Below are 18,999 nucleotides of genomic sequence, written 5' to 3'. Positions count from 1 at the left end.
TCATTCATTAACTTCCAGGTCATAATTTTTGTGGAAATATTTAAGTTACAATGGTAGCCTTAACTTATTTGTTGCATAATTTTTGCAACTTGGTCAATATTCACAGTTCTGTATTTTTCATTTCAGTCCTCCATTCACAATTGAATGGTTTTAGGCAATTTTGAAGCATTTTATTTTGCACTCTCGAATGGACATTTTTTAGGTTTTTCTGTGTGGTGTTGTGGTGTCTTTTGCTATCTGAGCTCTTGAACCATGTCTGCTATGCCAATGTCTTCCCAGGCCCTCTGCAACTTGCTACAGTTCTTGTAATGGACATCACAGGGGTTCCTATGGGCCCTCACCAGGTGGAATAAAGCATTTACATCCAGTGTGGACACTCCTGAATCCTTCGTTTTGTTCACAGGCCTGAGGTTGTTGGGTGCAAATACAAGCTAAAATGCTTGTGTTGTGCCTTTTCAGGCAACCCAGTTAAAGTCTATAGGGTCAAAAATGCATGATTCTTTAAAAAAAAAAGTTAACCTACTTTTCCACATTACAAGTTGCAGCACCATGCAGGTGTGAACGGGCACAATTGTATATAATAGGAATCTTCATGATGAGTGTTGTCATGCTTCGGGAAATGCACACCAATTTGCTCAGGTGTGAAATAAGGGCTAGCGTGCTATAATTTATCCCTATGGCAGATGTGATTTGCTGAAAATCACACAAGATTAAGTAATCTAGAAACACTACATTGAAACAGTTAGGGTGGATGGGCCCTTATACCCATAATGCAGTGCAGGAGAGCTGCGTTCCCGCGTGGTGTCCTGCACCACATTCTGATCCCAATGCCTTTGCGATCTGCCACGGTGGTCAGTTCGAGTCAACGACAGGCCAAATGCAGGTTGCAAACGCATTGCGTTTCCCGCACTGGATCGCATGGTACAAAAGTACACCTTCAAAAAAAAGTGCAGCACATACAGTGTGGTATGATTTCAGCACGTTTAAAAATTAATGGGTCTGAAATCGCACTGCACAGAACTGCATGTGAAGTGCTCCTGTGTGATTCACATGCAGTGCCTAGTGTGAATGGGCCCTAAATGTAGCCTGAATTCATTTATAAACATGAGGAATGTGCCTTTTCATGGACTTTATAAACCTGTATATTGGTTACAAGAGGTCATTCAGACTTAAAATACTCTGACTCATATTTTTTTTATATATAATATATATATAGTAAAACTCATGGGGAAAAATATTTGGGATTAGTCATCATTTTGCTGTGCCCCAGGGCATGTCCAAAGTAGTGACTTGGTAGGTATAATCAAGTGTGTTTCCATGATGTAAAATGTCCTGTTAATGAACTCTTTGGGGTTTATTTACTAAAGGCAAATCCACTTTGCATTACAAGTGCACTTGGAAGTGCAGTCACTGTAGATCTGAGGGGGACATGCAAGGAATATAAAAAACAGCATCTTTGCTTGCACATGATTGGATGATAGAAATCAGTAGAGCTTCCCCTTAGATCTACAGTGACTGCACTTCCAAGTGCACTTGCAGTGCGCTTATAGTAAAAGTGGATTTGCCTTTAGTAAATCAACCCCTTTATGTACTGTTTTATGGAAGCAGGCCTGTAGGAAGAGACACCTTATTTTGTGAATGTTTATTGTTTTTAAATGTTTGTTTTAATAAATTACATCTGCTGCTACTGAAGGCAGTGCTGACTTTTGTGTTTTTGTCCTTTTTTCTTAATTTATTTTTTTTCTACAAAAGATCTTTAAAGTATATATAAAAATAAAAGCCAGAGTGCATTTTCTATGCTGTCCATTTTACAGGCAATAGAGTTGTGAAGGCAATAAAAGTTGAACGATTCACAACTGAGCTTTTACAAGAATAATAATAATAATACAGGCATACCCCACTTTTAAGTACACAATAGGACCAGAGCATGTATGTAAAACCAAAATGTACTTAAAGTGAAGCAATACCTTTTTTTTTTTTTTTCAGTGTTGCCAACCTACCAGATTGAAATTTACTGGCACAGCCAAGTTTTTTTACTGGCATTTCCAAAAGTTGCAAAACTACAGTTTTAGGTGCAAATTTCAGTATTTAGGGCACAAACAAGTACAATATGCAATTAGCAATATGATTTGAGGTAGATATTAAGGCAAAAAGCATTTTTTTCTTCTTTTATTTCCACTATAGTAACTAAATGGCTTAGGGACAGGACACAGGAGGGCAAGACATTAGAATGGGCAGGGACACACACATAAAAACTGACTCTAACCGTAACACAGACAGCAGTGTGCAGCAGCACAGATGATAAGGACACTTCACTGACATGACACGTTCCCTCCTGAGTCACAGTGACAGCTTCTCTTCATGCCAGGTGGTCCCTTCACTCCACTCCAATCTAAACAGCACTGACAGTCCTGCTCTTGGCTTGCCTTGCTCCCATCCCAGAGACCCGCACAAGAGGCTCTGGCTACTGTGCTCGGCTCCCTTGTACCATGATATCACATGACGCTCAGGCACTGCTTCTGCCAGACCTGCCTTCCGCCAGTGCCGCCTGAACACTCTTTTCAGGCACTCAGATGGTCTTGGCCAGCTCCGGACCACAACTGCGCATGCGCAGTTCTGAGCCGGGGGTCACAACCTTTTTTTTTTTTTTTTTTTTTTTTACTGGCAACAATTTCCTGTGACTGGCTGATATAGCAAAAATATGAAAAATGTGGGACTTTATGGATACATCATATAAACAAAAAACACAATTGTTTAAAACTGTACAAATATTAAAGAGAAACAATTTTTTTTAAGAGTTGGGAGTACAGTTTTCAGTCACAGGTTATACACACATTACCTATCATTGACAAATGAAAGAACTTTAGTCACAACTAAGCATAGCCACGTCCAGAAATTTCAATGTTTCGTGGAGATGGCTTTATCAGGAAAAGGATGCGGGTATTTGGTTAGTAAATATAAAAATACATGATATGTTCAACCTTAGATGTGTAAAAGGAGAAAAACAAAAAATTTATATTTCATACTGCATATGTGACTACAGTTCTTTCATTTGTCAATGATAGGTAATGTGTGTATACCTGTGACTGTAAACTGTACTCCCTACTCTTTTAAAAAATTGTTCCTCTCTAATAAATATTTGTACAGTTTTATACAATTGTTTTTGTTTATATGATGTACACATAAAGTCCCACATTCTTCATGTTTTCTATAGTCAGGGATGTTGGTGCATTTATTAATTTTTGTGTTTTTGGAGCTGACCTCTACCCTTTTGATAAAAAATAGTGATGGCAACACTGGTGCTAACAAGTATCGGTGTCTGCAAGTGACCATGCCAATTTTCCATGATTTATTTGGGCTGGACCAAGCCAAGTGTCAAACAGATCAAAGTATATGAATCCCATGTTCCTGAGCATTCACAGAAATGCCTGCGATCACACCAGAACTTAACTACACCTCAAAGTCGATCATTTCCTCTACATCCCTTCCTCTTTAACCACTTTTTTTCTGGGCACTTATACCCCCTTCCTGCCCAGGCCAATTTTCAACTTTAAGCGCTCTCACACTTTGAATGACAATTGTGTGGTCATGCAACACTATACCCAAACCAACATTTTTTTATCCTTTTTTACTTATTTATTTTTTTTTGAGATGGGACTTTCTTTTGGTAGTATATAATCACCACTGTTTTATTTTTTGCTAAAATAAACAGAAAAAGACAGAAATTTTGAAAAAAAAAAAGGTTTTTCATTACAACCTTTTTCAAACAGGTAATTTTTCTCCTTCACTGATGAGGCTGCACTGATTAGCAACACATGCGGGCGCTAAGGGCACCGATGTCACTCTAACAGAAGCCGCTGCTTTTTTTTTTTTTTTTTGCTTTTTTCTCTTCACACTGACATTGTGAAGAAAGGAGGAAAAAAAAAGAAACCATAACCGGCATCTGTTTATTTCCGTGATCAGCTGTCATTGGCTGACAGCTAATCACATGGTAAAGGACCTTCTGTGATTGACCCTTTACCTGATCTATGATCAGCTGAGTCTCACGGACTCGGTGATCACAGAGCATGCTGCCCGTGCACCCAAGGGGCGCACGAGAATGGGAGGAAGTCCCCCGGCAATTCAAGCCCACGCTGTGGCCGCCTTTCGGCTATAGCGTGAGTGACAAGTGGGTAAAGTGAAACTGAAGTGAGCAGGCAGGCTTTTATTGTAAAGCAGACATGCAATGTCTCTTCTGCAATGGAATGCCCCTACCTGCCTGCTCACCATCCTCTCCGGTGCTGTCACCATATGCAGCTCCACTTACAGTGCTGGCGCAGTAAGCACATGTACAGGAGTGATGTCATACCCCGTCGCCCAATGAAGAGGCCCAAAGACTGGCACTCTGAAGAAGATGTCGGTAAGGGCTCTTTGACGGGTAAATATTCACTCTTGTTCCACGTTAAGCCCTTCCCACTAGAAAAACAATGCTTTCATAGGTATTTTAACAAGCTTTTTTGATGATTTTTCAAAAACGCATCATAAATGCTATAGGTGCATTGAGTGGTGCTTTATTGTTCATAATCAACTCACTGGAACAATCCCTTAAAGGCACAATAACCTGCTAATGCAGGTTAGGGGTGTCCCCAGATGAATACAACCTGTGCAGCTTTGACCAAAGTTGAATAATGCCCTTGCTGTAGATGTAGGCCATTTACATACTTCATGGGTCCTGACTGAAAAATTCCCAGAGATGACATAACCCTCTTTTGCCTTATTGCTAGGATTTCGCTAAGAGACTCCCAGTTGTTACTCTTCACCTCCATCATAAAAAGAGACAGCTCTCAAACTCAGAGCTACTGCATCAGAGGAGAGGCATGTGAGGGGGTTTGAATCAGAAAAAGCTCACTCCTGTGATGGTGAAGGTAAACAGTAATAGCTGTGATGTCCTAGCAACATGGCAGGACGGGATGATGCAATCTCTAGGAGTTTTTCAATCAGGCTTCAGGAGGCATGTACAGTAAATGACATACACTTATAGCAAGGGCATTTAACTTTTATCAAAGTTGCACAGTTTGATTTTATCTACAGAAAACTTGACTTGATTCCAAGATTTAAAAATTGATTGAACTTTTGACCCCAAGAGCTAAAAACAGATTGACCTCTTGATCCCAAGTTTTAGCCCGGGTTCACACCTATGCGAATTAGAGGTGCGATTCCGCACCTCTAATTCGCATAGCAGGAGAATGTGACTGGCTCCCTATGGAGCCGGTTCACATATCTCTGGGGCGGCTGCGGTGCGCACTGCACAAAAACGCTGTGCGTCTTTGGCTGCGTTTTCAGGGCCGAATTCAGGCAGAGAATCAGCCCTGATTCGTCCCTGAAACTGTGAACAGGGACGCACAGCGCTCCTGTGCTGTCCGCAGCGCATTATAGTGTGAACCCGGGCTTAAAAATAGATTGACCTCAGGATCTAAAAATAGATTAAACTCTTGACCTCACGGTCTAAAAATATATTGACCTTTTGACCCCAAGATCTAAAAAATAGATTGACTTTTTGACCCACAAGATCTAAAAATAGATTGAACTCTTGACCCCAAGATTTAAAAATAGATTGACCTTTTGACCCCCAAGATCTAAAAATAAATTGAACTCTTGACCCCAAGATCTAAAAATAGATTGAACTTGACCCAAGATTTAAAAATAGATTGAACTCTTGACCCCAAGAGCTAAAAATAGATTGACCTCTTGACCCCAAGATCTAAAAATAGATTGAAATCTTGACCCCCAGATCTAAAAATGGAATAAATACTAATGCATCTACAAAATGCTCAGAGATGAAAAAACCAATAGGGTCATTAGCCCACAATAGGGATGCAACAACGCTTAAAATGCAATAAAAATCGTGGAAAAGGGGGTTCAAAGGCTAATTCCAGTTTTGGAAGCTACATCTCTGGTTTCATAAATGGCAATTTCCCAGTCATTGTTTGGATTTCTAAGCCTGGAATCAACTTATTTGAAATCCCTACTGCATGTAAGCATTGTTTTTAAAGCCTCATAACTGACCTTTCATGCCTGCCATGAATATTTCAATGGAAACCACACAGGTATGGCAGTGTTAAAAATTAAGCAACATGTTGCTTTCATGTGGCATCAACCATTGTCAAGTTCCTCCATTCATTGGAATTTAAACGTGCTGTAACTGCTATAGCATTTATGGCATGTTAATGAAGCATTTCTAAAGTGTTGGCTGGGTACTGAGGGAGAGCCAGGGAAGGCTCCTGTCTCCCAAAATGCACTGAGAAGTTATAGAGAACTAGGACAAAGCAGCTGAGTGGTAACACAATTTGCTTCTGTGTGCAGGCAAAAGCATCAAGCTGCCAGCAATACTGACAGTGGCAGGTAGGAGCAGAGGCATTGAGAATTATAGCCAGTGGCAAAGCTTTTTGTGTCAGCAGTGTTGGTGCCAACCGGTGTTGCCAAACTACCAGATTGAAATTTACTGACACAACACCTAAAATTTACTGGCACAGCCAAGTTTTTATTGCCATTTTCAAAAGTTACAAAACTACAGTTTTAAGTGCTAATTTCAGTATTTAGGCTACAAACAAGTACAATATGCAATTAGCAATGTGATTTAAGGTAGATATTAAGGCAAAAAGCATTTTTCTTACTTTATTTTCGATATAGTAACTAAATAGCTCAGGGACAGGACTCAGGAGGGCAAGAAATTAGAATGGGCAGGCACTCACACATGAAATTGACTCTCAAAGTAACACTGACAGCAGTGTACAGCAGCACAGATGATGACGACACCTCGCCAACTGACACGTCCCCTCCTGAGTCACAGTGACAGTCTCTCTCCATGTCAGGTGGTCCCTTCACTCCACTCCAGTCCAAACAGCACTGACGGACCCACTCTTGGCTTGCCTTGCTACCATCCCATGGACCCGCACAAGAGACTCCGGACACTCCACTCGGCTCCCTTGCACCATGTAATAACATGACACGCTCATGTTAAAAACCAGAAGCAGTGCCATGTCAAGCTGACCAAGATTTCCCATAGGCGCCAATGTGTCCGTACTTGTGAGGGTACGTAAAGCGGGGTATGCCTGTATTCCATCTTCTATCAGAAGTGTGCAGGCTTATGGCATCCATGTCAATAGGATGAAGGTAGGGAGCTGGAAGGTTATGGTAGAGGCAAGCTCTGTGGGATACACCAAGCTAAGATACCCTGGGTGGCTCTAGGGGAGATAAATGGGCTAAAGGACACTGACATCTGTACTGGTGACTAATAGAGACACGGTGACCTATACCAGTCAACCCACCTTTGTCAGCGTATGTCACACTGTAGCACCGGTCTCTGTACACTGTGTGTCCCAGTCCCTATCCTGCCTCTGCAGCGTAGTAGGCCACAGCATTGTGAATGAACTCAGGTATCCCTATGCATTCCAAGGCAAAAAAATTATACAGTGCGCCATGGCAAAAGATGGGCGTGGCCTCACTGCACTGACAGTGGGAGGAACTTAAAGGGCATATGTAAATGCCTACTCACTGTGTAGCACAGCCCCCTTAGGGACTGCTTGGATTTACCTGCTTATCTGCACCACCATGACCTGATGAACATTCCAACCCACCTGACACTCTGGGTTCAGACATCTTTGCACCACCTTAAGGTAATAAGTCAGACAACTCTGTGCGTTTATGTTCTGATAATGTTTACTAGAACAGTTCAAAGAGGATATTGTCACAAATATCTATGGTAATAGATCTGCTGAGTTTTGGGCAATAGCGCCAACTCAGCAAGGGAATTCCTCTGAATAACACAAGCCAAGATATTGGTAGATAAACAATCAATTATATACACATGTAAATCAAAAAGTGATGTCCATATATAGTGGATGGGAATCCTTATATATAATTGACCAGAATCAGTCCCAGAGAGAAACCCATGAATGGACACAACCAGACTTGGTGGTAAAGATGAGAGAGACACCACACTCAGAGATCCGTCACCACACAAATATTGCGCTTACCACAAGGCAAGCAAAAAACAGCCTGTGTTCCGTCCTGGTATGGGAAATCCAGCTGGTGTGACTTGACTGCATACAGCGTGGCTAAGAGGATATAGCAAGGACCCCAAACTCTCGTCTCACAGGCATGTGGATAAAAAGAAACTGACCATAGTGTAATACTGACAGGATGGTTTAATAAAAGAAGGTAGAAAACTTACATAAGTAGATTAAAAAGCAGCAAATAGCCGGCCGGCATAGCGAGCACCCGTCCACACTAGGATGGCGATGACGTCAGAGCGTCAACCTCCCGACGTACGTTTCACCACAAATGGCGTTGTCTGGGGAACGGGCGACGCTCTGAGTCATCGCCTTAAATACAATACAGAAAACCACGCCTCGTTCTGAGATCTCAGCGGTGGAAGAAAAACTATACGAGCCGCCACTCTAATCACGGCTTTTATTAGAAGGGGGAGAAAGACCAAAACTGAATCTTGTACTTATACTTAAAACACTTGCACTTAAAACAAATATCTTAGTATGCAATAGCAAATATGTAGAACAAACAAATGGAAGAATATATAAAAAAGTGTCAGGAAATCCTTCCTCTAACAAGGGGTCAGGCTGGCTGAATGTTCCTTGAAACTAAAAGGCAAATGGATTATAAGCCTCGACACTCTGCCATCTTGTGGTGATAAAGGAGATGGCTATAAAAATGCGAAAAACCGAATGAATGACCTCAAATAAAAATTGAACAGTCTTCATAAATTAGAATTAAAAAATACAACGTGATAAATTCATTGTAAACACACATTGACCAGGAGGCTAGGACGTCTCATGGTGTATATTAATATTGAGAGCCTGCACTCCACAAAATAATATTAAAAACAAATTTTAAGAAAAATAAATATAAAAATGAAAATAATAATAATATTAAAATTTAAAATAAAATTAATGTGCATATCTTTGCCTAAAAGAGGCACAAAAAATAATACATATTATAGGAAATATTATATTATATTTAGGAAAATATTATTCTAAGAAAATTTTTTTGGAACGAAAAAAGGGGAGGGGAAGGGGAAATTAAAATCTTCCACTGACACTGAGATGTCACATCGAGTTAACATTGGAACCAACTTTAGGCATTATCGATGAAAGCGTTCAGGTCTACTTCCACGTTCAACCCGAATGGTGTGTAACATTTAATTCTAAAAATCCATGCCATTTCTAGATGAGAAATCCCTCGCACCAATCCCTTCTCGCAGTTACTTTTGGTTTGGAGGACAATTTTACAAACAGGATAGAGGGGTCGCCATGGGGGCTAAGTATGCCCCCAGTTTGGCGAACCTCTTTATGGCCCTTTGGGAGGAGGATGTCATCTATGCCCAACATAGACCTCAGATAGTCTTGTGGGCTAGGTATATAGACGACATCCTCCTCCTGTGGGATGGCGAGAGAGCTTATCTAGACTTATTCCTGGAGGAGTTAAATGTCAACATGAGGGGTATTTTTCTCAACTATGAGGCTAGTCAACAAGAGATCAGCTTTCTAGATCTAGCCATCAGAATAGAGGGTGGTCGGTTCACTACAGCTACTCACTTTAAGGGCACGTAAGAATAATAAACTTGTCCGCTTAGATGAGGAAATAAAGAGCATTAAAGATAAGCTTACTCCCTTTAAAGAGAGTACTGATTATCAAGACAAGTCATCTTCCCTTCTGAAGATTCTGGATAAGGAAGACAAAGATCAGAAAATTAAGAAGAAAAAAAAGTATAATAGAGATCTAGGGGATTACCAAGGAGGAGTAGTTTTTGAATGGCAGAAAAAGTTGTTGGCTGACCAAACCAACACGAACAATGAAGCCATGGAGATTGGAGCCCCAGCTAGCAATAGTGTGGTTCCTCCCCCTCCGATTATCACATCCAACCCCATGCGACCTCCTGGAGGCTACCCAGGACCACCCCGGAGAGGTAAACAAGGTTCCCACCAATCCCCCTTCAGGCGTGGTGGGGTGGGGAGTGGTGGAGGTTCTTCTAATTATACACCTTTGCCCCCACGGCAAGGTAGAGGGGTGGGAGGCCCCTCTGGTCGTGGGAGAGGTAGAGGCTATGAGAATGCGGGGAATACTTATAATTATCCACCCCCCAGGTAGCCCAAGAGCGGCAGTATTACCAATATAATAATAGGGTGGTCCCGCCATTCCCCCGTGACCCAACCAATGGGACCAACTATCATCATGGGTAGGCATGTGCATTACGTTTCGTTCCGAATCGAAATTCGGACGAATTTTTCATTATTCAGAAATTCGGATGCATCCGAATTTCCGAATTACAAAGGCAAAGAATTTAAACAAATCCGAAAAAGAAAACGAACGAATTCGAAAACATATTTGAATCGAATTCGAAAACTTATTCGAATCGAATTCGAAGACAAATTCGAATCGAATTCGAAAACATATTCAAATCGAATTCTAAAAAAATAGAAAATGTTTTTCTAAAAAAAAACAATAAAATAGAATATAAAATAATAAAGCAATAGAATATATATATATATATATATATATATATATATATATATATATATATATATATATAATATATATTTTTTTTATTATTCTCTTCTATTTTTTTTATGCTTTTCTTTTCTATTATTTTATATTCTATAATAGTCTTTTCAATTCAAATTCAAATTCATTCTATACGAAATTCGAATTTCGGAACATGGCTTCTGAAGTTTGAATTTCGTATAGAATGAATTCGAATTTGAATAGAAAAGATTAGAACAGAAAATAATAGAAAAGAATAGACTAGAAAAACAATAGAAAAGAATAGAAGAAAATATAATATATATTATATGTTCTATTCTGTTCTATTGTTTTTCTAGTCTATTCTTTTCTATTATTTTCTATTCTATTCTAATCTTCTATATTTAAATTTGATTTCGGTCTATATGAAATTCGAATTTTGGAAGATGTTTTATATATATATAATTTTTTTCTATTCTGTTTCATTGTTTTTCTATGCTTTTCTTTTCTATTCTATTCTAAACTTTGCTATTCGAATTTGAATTAATTCTATACGAAATTCGAATTTCGGAAGATGGCTTCTGAAAGTGGATTTCGTATAGAATGAATTCTAATTTGAATAGAAAAGATTAGAATAGAAAATAATAGACTAGACAAACAATAGAACAGAACAGAATAAAATATAATATATATATATTTTATTCTATTCTGTTCTATTGTTTTTCTAGTCTTTTCTATTCAAATTCGAATTCATTTTATAAGAAATTCAAATTTCGGAAGATGGTTTTATATATATATATATATATATATATATATATATATATATATATATATAATTTTTTTTATTTTATTTTTTTCTATGCTGGTCTATTGTTTTTCTATTCTTTTCTATTATTTTCTATTTTATTCTAATCTTTTCTATTTGAATGTGAATTCATTCTATACGAAATTTGAATTTCTGAAAATGGTTATACAGAAACAGAATGAAATAGAATGAAATTGAATTCTAATAGAAAAGACTAGAACAGAAAAACAAAAAAACAGAAAAGAAAAAAATTATATATATATATATATATATATATATATATATATATATATATATATATATATATATATAAAACCATCTTCCGAAATTGGAATGTATGTGTATATATATTAATATGTATGTGTATGTGTATATATATATATAAAATATTTCTTTCTATTCTGTTCTACTGTTCTATTGTTTTTCTATTCTATTCTTTTCTATTAGAATTTGATTTCATTCTATTTCTATATAACCATTTTCCGAAATTCGAATTTTGTATAGAATTAATTTGGATTCAAATAAAAAAGATTAGAATATAATAGAAAATAATAGAAAAACGTAAAACAATAGAACAGAATATAAAAAATATTATATATATATAAAACCATCTTCCGAAGTTCGAATTTCGTATAAATTGAATTTGAATTTGAATAGAAAAGATTAGAATAGAGTAGAAAGAATAGACTAGAAAAACAATAGAACAGAATAGAATAAGAGTCTATTCTTTTCTATTATTTTCTATTCAAATTCGAATTCATTCTATACGAAATTCGAATTTCAGAAGCCATCTTCCGAAATTCGAATTTCATATAGAATGAATTCAAATTCGAATAGAAAAGTTTAGAATAGAATAAAAAAGAATAGCATAGAAAAACAATGAAACAGAATAGAAAAAAATATAATATATATATATTATATTTTATTCTCTTCTGTTCTATTGTTTTTCTAGTCTATTCTATTTCTATTATTTTCTATTCTAATCTTTTCTATGCAAATCCGAATTCATTCTATACGAAATTCTAATTTTAGAAGCCATCTTCCGAAATTCGAATTTCGCATAGAATTAATTAAAATTCTAATAGAAAAGTTTAGAATAGAATAGAAAAGAATAGCATAGAAAAACAATTGAACAGAATAGAAAAAAAATATAATATATATATAACCATCTTCCGAAATTGGAATTTGGTACAGAATGAATTTGAATTCGAATAGAAAAGATTAGAATACAATATATTATGTTTTTTTTCTATTCTGTTCTATTGTTTTTCTATGCTATTCTTTTATATTTTCTATTCAATCCTAATCTTTTCTATTGGAATTCGATTTCATTCTATACGAATTTCAAATTTCGCAAAATGGTTATATATAGTTTATTTTTCAAATTCAGTTAATGTTTTTTTCAAATGCGGTAGAATTTTTTCGAATTTTATAGTTTTTTCGAATGTGGTAGAATTTTTTCGAATTTGATAGTTTTTTTCGAATGTGGTAGAATTTTTTCGAATTTGATAGTTTTTTTCGAATGCGGTCGAATTTTTTCGAATTCGAATGCGGTCGAATTTTTTCTAATTCGAATACGAAACGAATTCCGAAAACGAATGTAACGAATGCAACGAATTTAACTAAACGAATTTAGTTAAATAACGAATCGAAACTAAACTAAACTAAACACATTTTTTCATCCTGCACATGTATATGACCCCCACATGGGACACAGGCCTGACCACCCAGATAGGTATGAAATGGAATATCGTCATTTTGATAACCATGGAACTTTTGATAGGAGAGAGGTATCAGAATACAATGTGAGCACTCACAATAGTTTATACCCATTGAGGGATTTAGAGGGCCCCAGTGAAAATCTTAACCCTAGAGGGGTGTCTGGCACATCAAATTCATTACCACATTCCGGGTTTGGCATTTGTGAAGATTTGGCCAGCCCCGGCCCTTCCAATCTTATCCAACATTGGGGTTTTCACAAATCCACCTAGGGCATAAAAAGGCCTATAGACCCAAAAGAGGGACCAGAGGAGGGAGAAGGGTACGATCAAAAAAGAAAAAAGTCATAACCGAAGGCGGAATATTTAATTTAAGTACTGTTGTCTTAACTGACTCGGAAAAATTGGTGCTGAGTAAGGGTTTGAAATTTGCCCCCCCCATGTAGGCTGAACAAATTTCAGACCTACATGGATATTCATAAGTTCATACGAAAACTCAGCATCAAGCGATATATGGTATCTAATCCCATTCAAGGTAATCATATCCTATCTATCGGTTATAGACATTCAGCACTTACAAACGCCTCTCTATTTAATCCTCCTGGGGCCTTGGCCTCCTCTCTTAAAGTCTTTAGGGATATAGTACTCAGTGACCTAGATAAAATGCCTATCAATAAGGCGAAAATAGACAGAGACTTTGTGGCAGGTCTGGATTCTTTATGTGAAAATAAAAATCTAGTCATCAGGCCCACCGACAAAGGGGGTGGCATTATAATTTTAGACAAAAAAGATTACCTGGCAGAAATGCATAGAATATTGGGTGACACGGATACATATACCCTCCTTCCCTCTGACCCTAAGATTAAGTATAAAAAGAATTGGAAGTTCTTGTTCAGAGAGGTTTTGAACTAGGTGTCCTTAATAAAAAGGAGAAGTCTTATCTCGTACCTAGGGCGCCGAGGACACCAGTGATATATTACCTTCCAAAAATCCACAAACACCCTACCTGCCCCCCGGGACGTCCGACTGTAAGCGGTATAGATTCCGTTACATCCCGGGTGGGCAGGTATATAGATTTTTTTTTACAACCCATAGTTGTGAAGGTACCTTCCTACATTAAGGATTCACGGCATGTGATTAATCTACTGACTGAAATCACACCTAGACCAGGACTGTGGATGGTGACAGCTGACGTCACGTCTCTTTATACTGTCATACCACACAGTCTTGGTCTTTTCGCAGTTGAATATTTTTTGAGGCGCAACTCTAACCTCCTTGATGAGCAAATCTCTTTCATTCTTGAATTGCTCCATTTTGCTGCTTCTCGCAGTTACTTTTGGTTTGGAGGACAATTTTACAAACAGAATAGAGGGGTCGCCATGGGGGCTAAGTATGCCCCCAGTTTGGCAAACCTCTTTATGGTCCTTTGGGAGGAGGATGTCGTCTATGCCCAACATAGACCTCAGATAGACTTGTGGGCTAGGTATATAGACGACATCCTCCTCCTGTGGGATGGCGAGAGGGCTGATCTAGACTTATTCCTGGAGTTTAAAGTCAACGTGAGGGGTATTTTTCTCAACTATGAGGCTAGTCAACAAGAGATCAGCTTTCTAGATCTAGCCATCAGAATAGAGGGTGATCGGTTCACTACAGCTACTCACTTTAAGGGCATCGACCGCAATTCATATATTCCTACCAACAGTTGCCATCACGAATCTTGAATTAGGTCAGTGCCCAAAAGTCAGTATGTGCGCCTGAGGCGAAATTGCTCAGATACTGGTGAGTTCCTTTTGCAGGCAGACATATTGACAAAACCATTCTTGGAGAAGGGGTATTCACATACACCTCTTGCCAATACCTTGAAGGAAGTGTTAGCTATGGACAGGAAAGATCTGCTCACAGAGAAACCACCTAACAATAGTAGGACGCCTTCCATTCCGTTCATTACGACCTATTCTATTCAACATAGATCAGTAAGAAATATGATTAATAGACATTGGCACATTCTTACCAATGATGCCACCCTTAACACTTTCCTCCCTGCTAAACCTCAAGTGGTTTATAGAGGTGTACCCTCTCTAAGGAGCACCATTTCCAACAATATTATTGATCCTCCTACCATCAAAAGCAGTTTTTTCAATAATCTCTCTGGTTTTTACCAATGCAGGAGATGCAGGGTATGTTCGCTAAATGGCTGTACACACAGGAGAACTTTGAACTTTAGGTCTTCCAGTACTCAGGAAGAGTTTGCCATTAGACCCTTTATCACGTGCTCCACTGAGGGGGTTGTTTACCTGCTCCAATGCCCCTGTGGGCTTCAGTATGTGGGCAGGACCAAACGCCCCCTCAGAGTTAGATTAAATGAGCATGTGACCAATATCCTCAATGGCTTCCCTAAACACCCAGTGTCCAGACATTATTTGGAAGTTCACAATAAAAATCTGGATAAAACTGTCTTCCTAGGTATTGACAAATATACACGCCCCTAGAGAGGTGGATCTTTGGTGCGAGGGATTTCTCGTCTAGAAATGGCATGGATTTTTAGAATTAAATGTTACACACCATTCGGGTTGAACGTGGAAGTAGACCTGAACGCTTTCATCGATAATGCCTAAAGTTGGTTCCAATGTTAACTCGATGTGACATCTCAGTGTCAATGGAAGATTTTAATTTCCCCTTCCCCTCCCCTTTTTTCTTTCCAAATAAATTTTCTTAGAATAATATTTTCCTAAATATAATATAATATTTCCTATAATATTTATTATTTTTTGTGCCTCTTTTAGGCAAAGATATGCACATTAATTTTATTTTTAATTTTAATATTATTATTATTTTCATTTTTATATTTATTTTTATTAAAATTCGTTTTTAATATTATTTTGTGGAGTGCAGGCTCTCAATATTAATATACACCATGAGACGTCCTAGCCTCCTGGTCAATGTGTGTTTACAATGAATTTATCACGTTGTATTTTTTAATTCTAATTTATGGAGACTGTTCAATTTTTATTTGAGGTCATTCATTCGGTTTTTCACATTTTTATAGCCATCTCCTTTATCACCACAAGATGGCAGAGTGTCGAGGCTTATAATCCATTTGCCTTTTAGTTTCAAGGAACATTCAGCCAGCCTGACCCCTTGTTAGAGGAAGGATTTCCTGATTGGACACTTTTTTATATATTCTTCCATTTGTTTGTTCTACATATTTGCTATTGCATACTAAGATATTTGTTTTAAGTGCAAGTGTTTTAAGTATAAGTACAAGATTCAGTTTTGGTCTTTCTCCCCCTTCCAGTGGCGTCTCTAGCTTTCATATTTAGGGGGGGCAGATGGGGGGAAAGGGACAAAAGTAGGGGGGCCAACTGTTGCTGTCCTGCCCCTGCTATTGACAGCACTGGTCTGGTGTCTGTCTCCTTGGCAGCGGCGGCAGTCTATTAGGACCTAGTGCTGGTGACATTATGGGTACATGCAGGGGAAGGCTGACACTATTGGTTGTAGAGAGCTGAGCCCCCAGCTGGTCACCTAGCAGCAGTAATGCTGTATAACCTTCTCTGTTGATATGCTGATCGGGCTGTGATCCAGGTGATGTTCCCAGTCAGATGTAATAAATATATATGTATAAGCAACCGTATGTTCAGCCGCCATGTGGGCTCCATGCCTGTGTAGGGTGTGGGCTTTGATCAATAAATTCACTATCATATTTAACACTAGGATTTGACTAGGAGCATCACCTGGATTGCATCTTGATCAGCATATCGGAGAAGGCTCCACTGCTGATAAGCAACCTGCAGGGAGCTCAACTGTCTACAACTATAAGAGATGGGCTCGGGTGTGTTTGAAATCCTACGTGCCCGATCCCGCCAGGAAGCCCACACTGATAATCACAGGCAGTCAGACATTTCCTGATCTGTGCAGCTGTGAACCCGGAAATGTCTCCCTGCCTGTGATTAGCGGTGCGCAGTGCTGGCTTCCTGGCGGGATCGGGCATGTGGGATTTCAAACACACAGGAGCCCATTTCTAACAACCAATTGTGCTGACCCTCCTATGCATGAGCCCATCAGCCCCATAAAGTAATCAGCACTGGGTCCTAATATGCTGCTGCCATTGAGACAGAGACCAGCGCTGTCAATAGTCGGGACAGGACGGCAACCCTGATAGTTCTGCCGCAGGTCCACACTGGGAGGATTCCCCCATCCACCTAGAATGTGTAGACGGGGGAATTGGAACATTTTTTTTTTTTCATTCAACCTAACAGTTGAATGAAAAAAGTGATCAATGTATGGGCTGCCTAAGAGCTAAGATTAGCCATAGATAGTTTAAATCTCAGCCGGTTCATCAGGAACTGGCTGAGATCAAGGCTGGGTTCACACTAGTGCAATGCGGGAACCCTGCAAATCCACATCGCACCCGAATCGCACGGCAGTTCACACTGCCATATGCGAACTGCTGGGGAGTGTCATACAACATTAATGACACCCCCATTTCAGCTTGCATATCACACTGCAAACTGACAGTACGGACATGAATCGGATTGCATAGGTGTGAACACCCATGCGTTCCAATTCTGGTGCGCACAAAAAAAGGGGTCCTGTGCGAGTTTAGTCTGAATGCGATGTGATTTCAGCCATACTATCTGTATGGCTGAAATCGCATTGTACGGACATCACATGCGATCTCGCACAGCACACCAGTGTGAACCGGCCCTTAAACCATTAATGAGCAGACTGAATGTACCAAGTTGATCGATCAAATTGGGTACAGCCAGCCTGCCAGATTCTCTTATGATTATCGCTAGTGGTTGCTAGTGATAATCACTGTTTGTGGTAGAATACAATTGTTCAGTGGAAGGGATTCCCCTGTCACCACTGACTGTGCTGATGGGGGGAATTATGCAAATTTCTTTCCTGCAATCTGTGGCTGCAGGAAAGAAATCTGTACTATCTAAGTTTGTGAAGGTCTTAAAAGAACACAAGGGGGGAGGGAGACAGATGGGGGAGAGAAGCAAGGAAGATCGAGATAAGGACAGTTAATTTATTACAGTGTACTGGAGTGTGCACTCACCAGTCCAGGATCAGACAGGCATTATTTACACACACAGAGGAATCTGCCTTCTGCAGCTGCTGATTTTCATTTTCCCGCCCACACATCCCCTCTCTCCAGATACAGCTGCACACTGGGGATAGTGTGGGCGGGGCGGGAAGACACAGGAGGAGCAGAGGTGATAGGAGGAGAGCTTTATTCCTCTCTGATCTCCCGTCAGTGAGGGGGGGGGGGTGGATGTGTTTGCTGGGCTGTGTGTAAGAGTGTCATAGCTGCAGTGACCAGTCTTAGAATTTATAGGCTGATTTCTCCTGTCCTATGGACGGGAGCAGTCAGTCTGCTTTTTAACTGTCACTGAGATACAGAAATGGGAGGCTTGCCCGCCCCTGTGCTGGTGGAGTCCGTCCTTCCTGAAGTCTCTCTCCTCCCTGCCAATGAGGTTGCAGGGGGAGGGAACAGATCGCTGGCCGTGGTTGTGCGAGCGGCTCTCGCATATTGCAGAGTGTCAGCAAGCAGAGCTGACAGGATGCTCTGTCTTTCAGGAGAGCTTATGTCCACTCGCGGTGACCCAAGCAAGATGCGGGACACCCAATACATTTAAGAAACAAAAGGTGTTTCAATTGGGGGGGCACATGGTGGGGCACAGCACAATGTTGGGGGGGTCAGGGCCCCCTCTGGCCCCCCCTTAGTGACGCCATTGCCCCCTTCTAATACGAGCCGCGATTAGAGTGGCGGCTCGTATAGTTTCTCTTCCACCGCTGAGATCTCAGAACGAGGCGTGGTTTTCTGTATTGTATTTAAGGTGATGACTCAGAGCGTCGCCCGTTCCCCAGACGACGCCATTTGTGGTGAAACGTACGTCGGGAGGTTGACGCTCTGACGTCATCGTCATCCTAGTGTGGACGGGTGCTCGCTATGCC

The sequence above is a fragment of the Aquarana catesbeiana genome, linkage group LG03, assembly GCF_042186555.1.
Source record: "Aquarana catesbeiana isolate 2022-GZ linkage group LG03, ASM4218655v1, whole genome shotgun sequence".
NCBI lineage: Eukaryota > Metazoa > Chordata > Amphibia > Anura > Ranidae > Aquarana > Aquarana catesbeiana.
The sequence above is the reverse complement of the archived record's forward strand: the minus strand, read 5'-3'. Positions refer to the sequence as shown.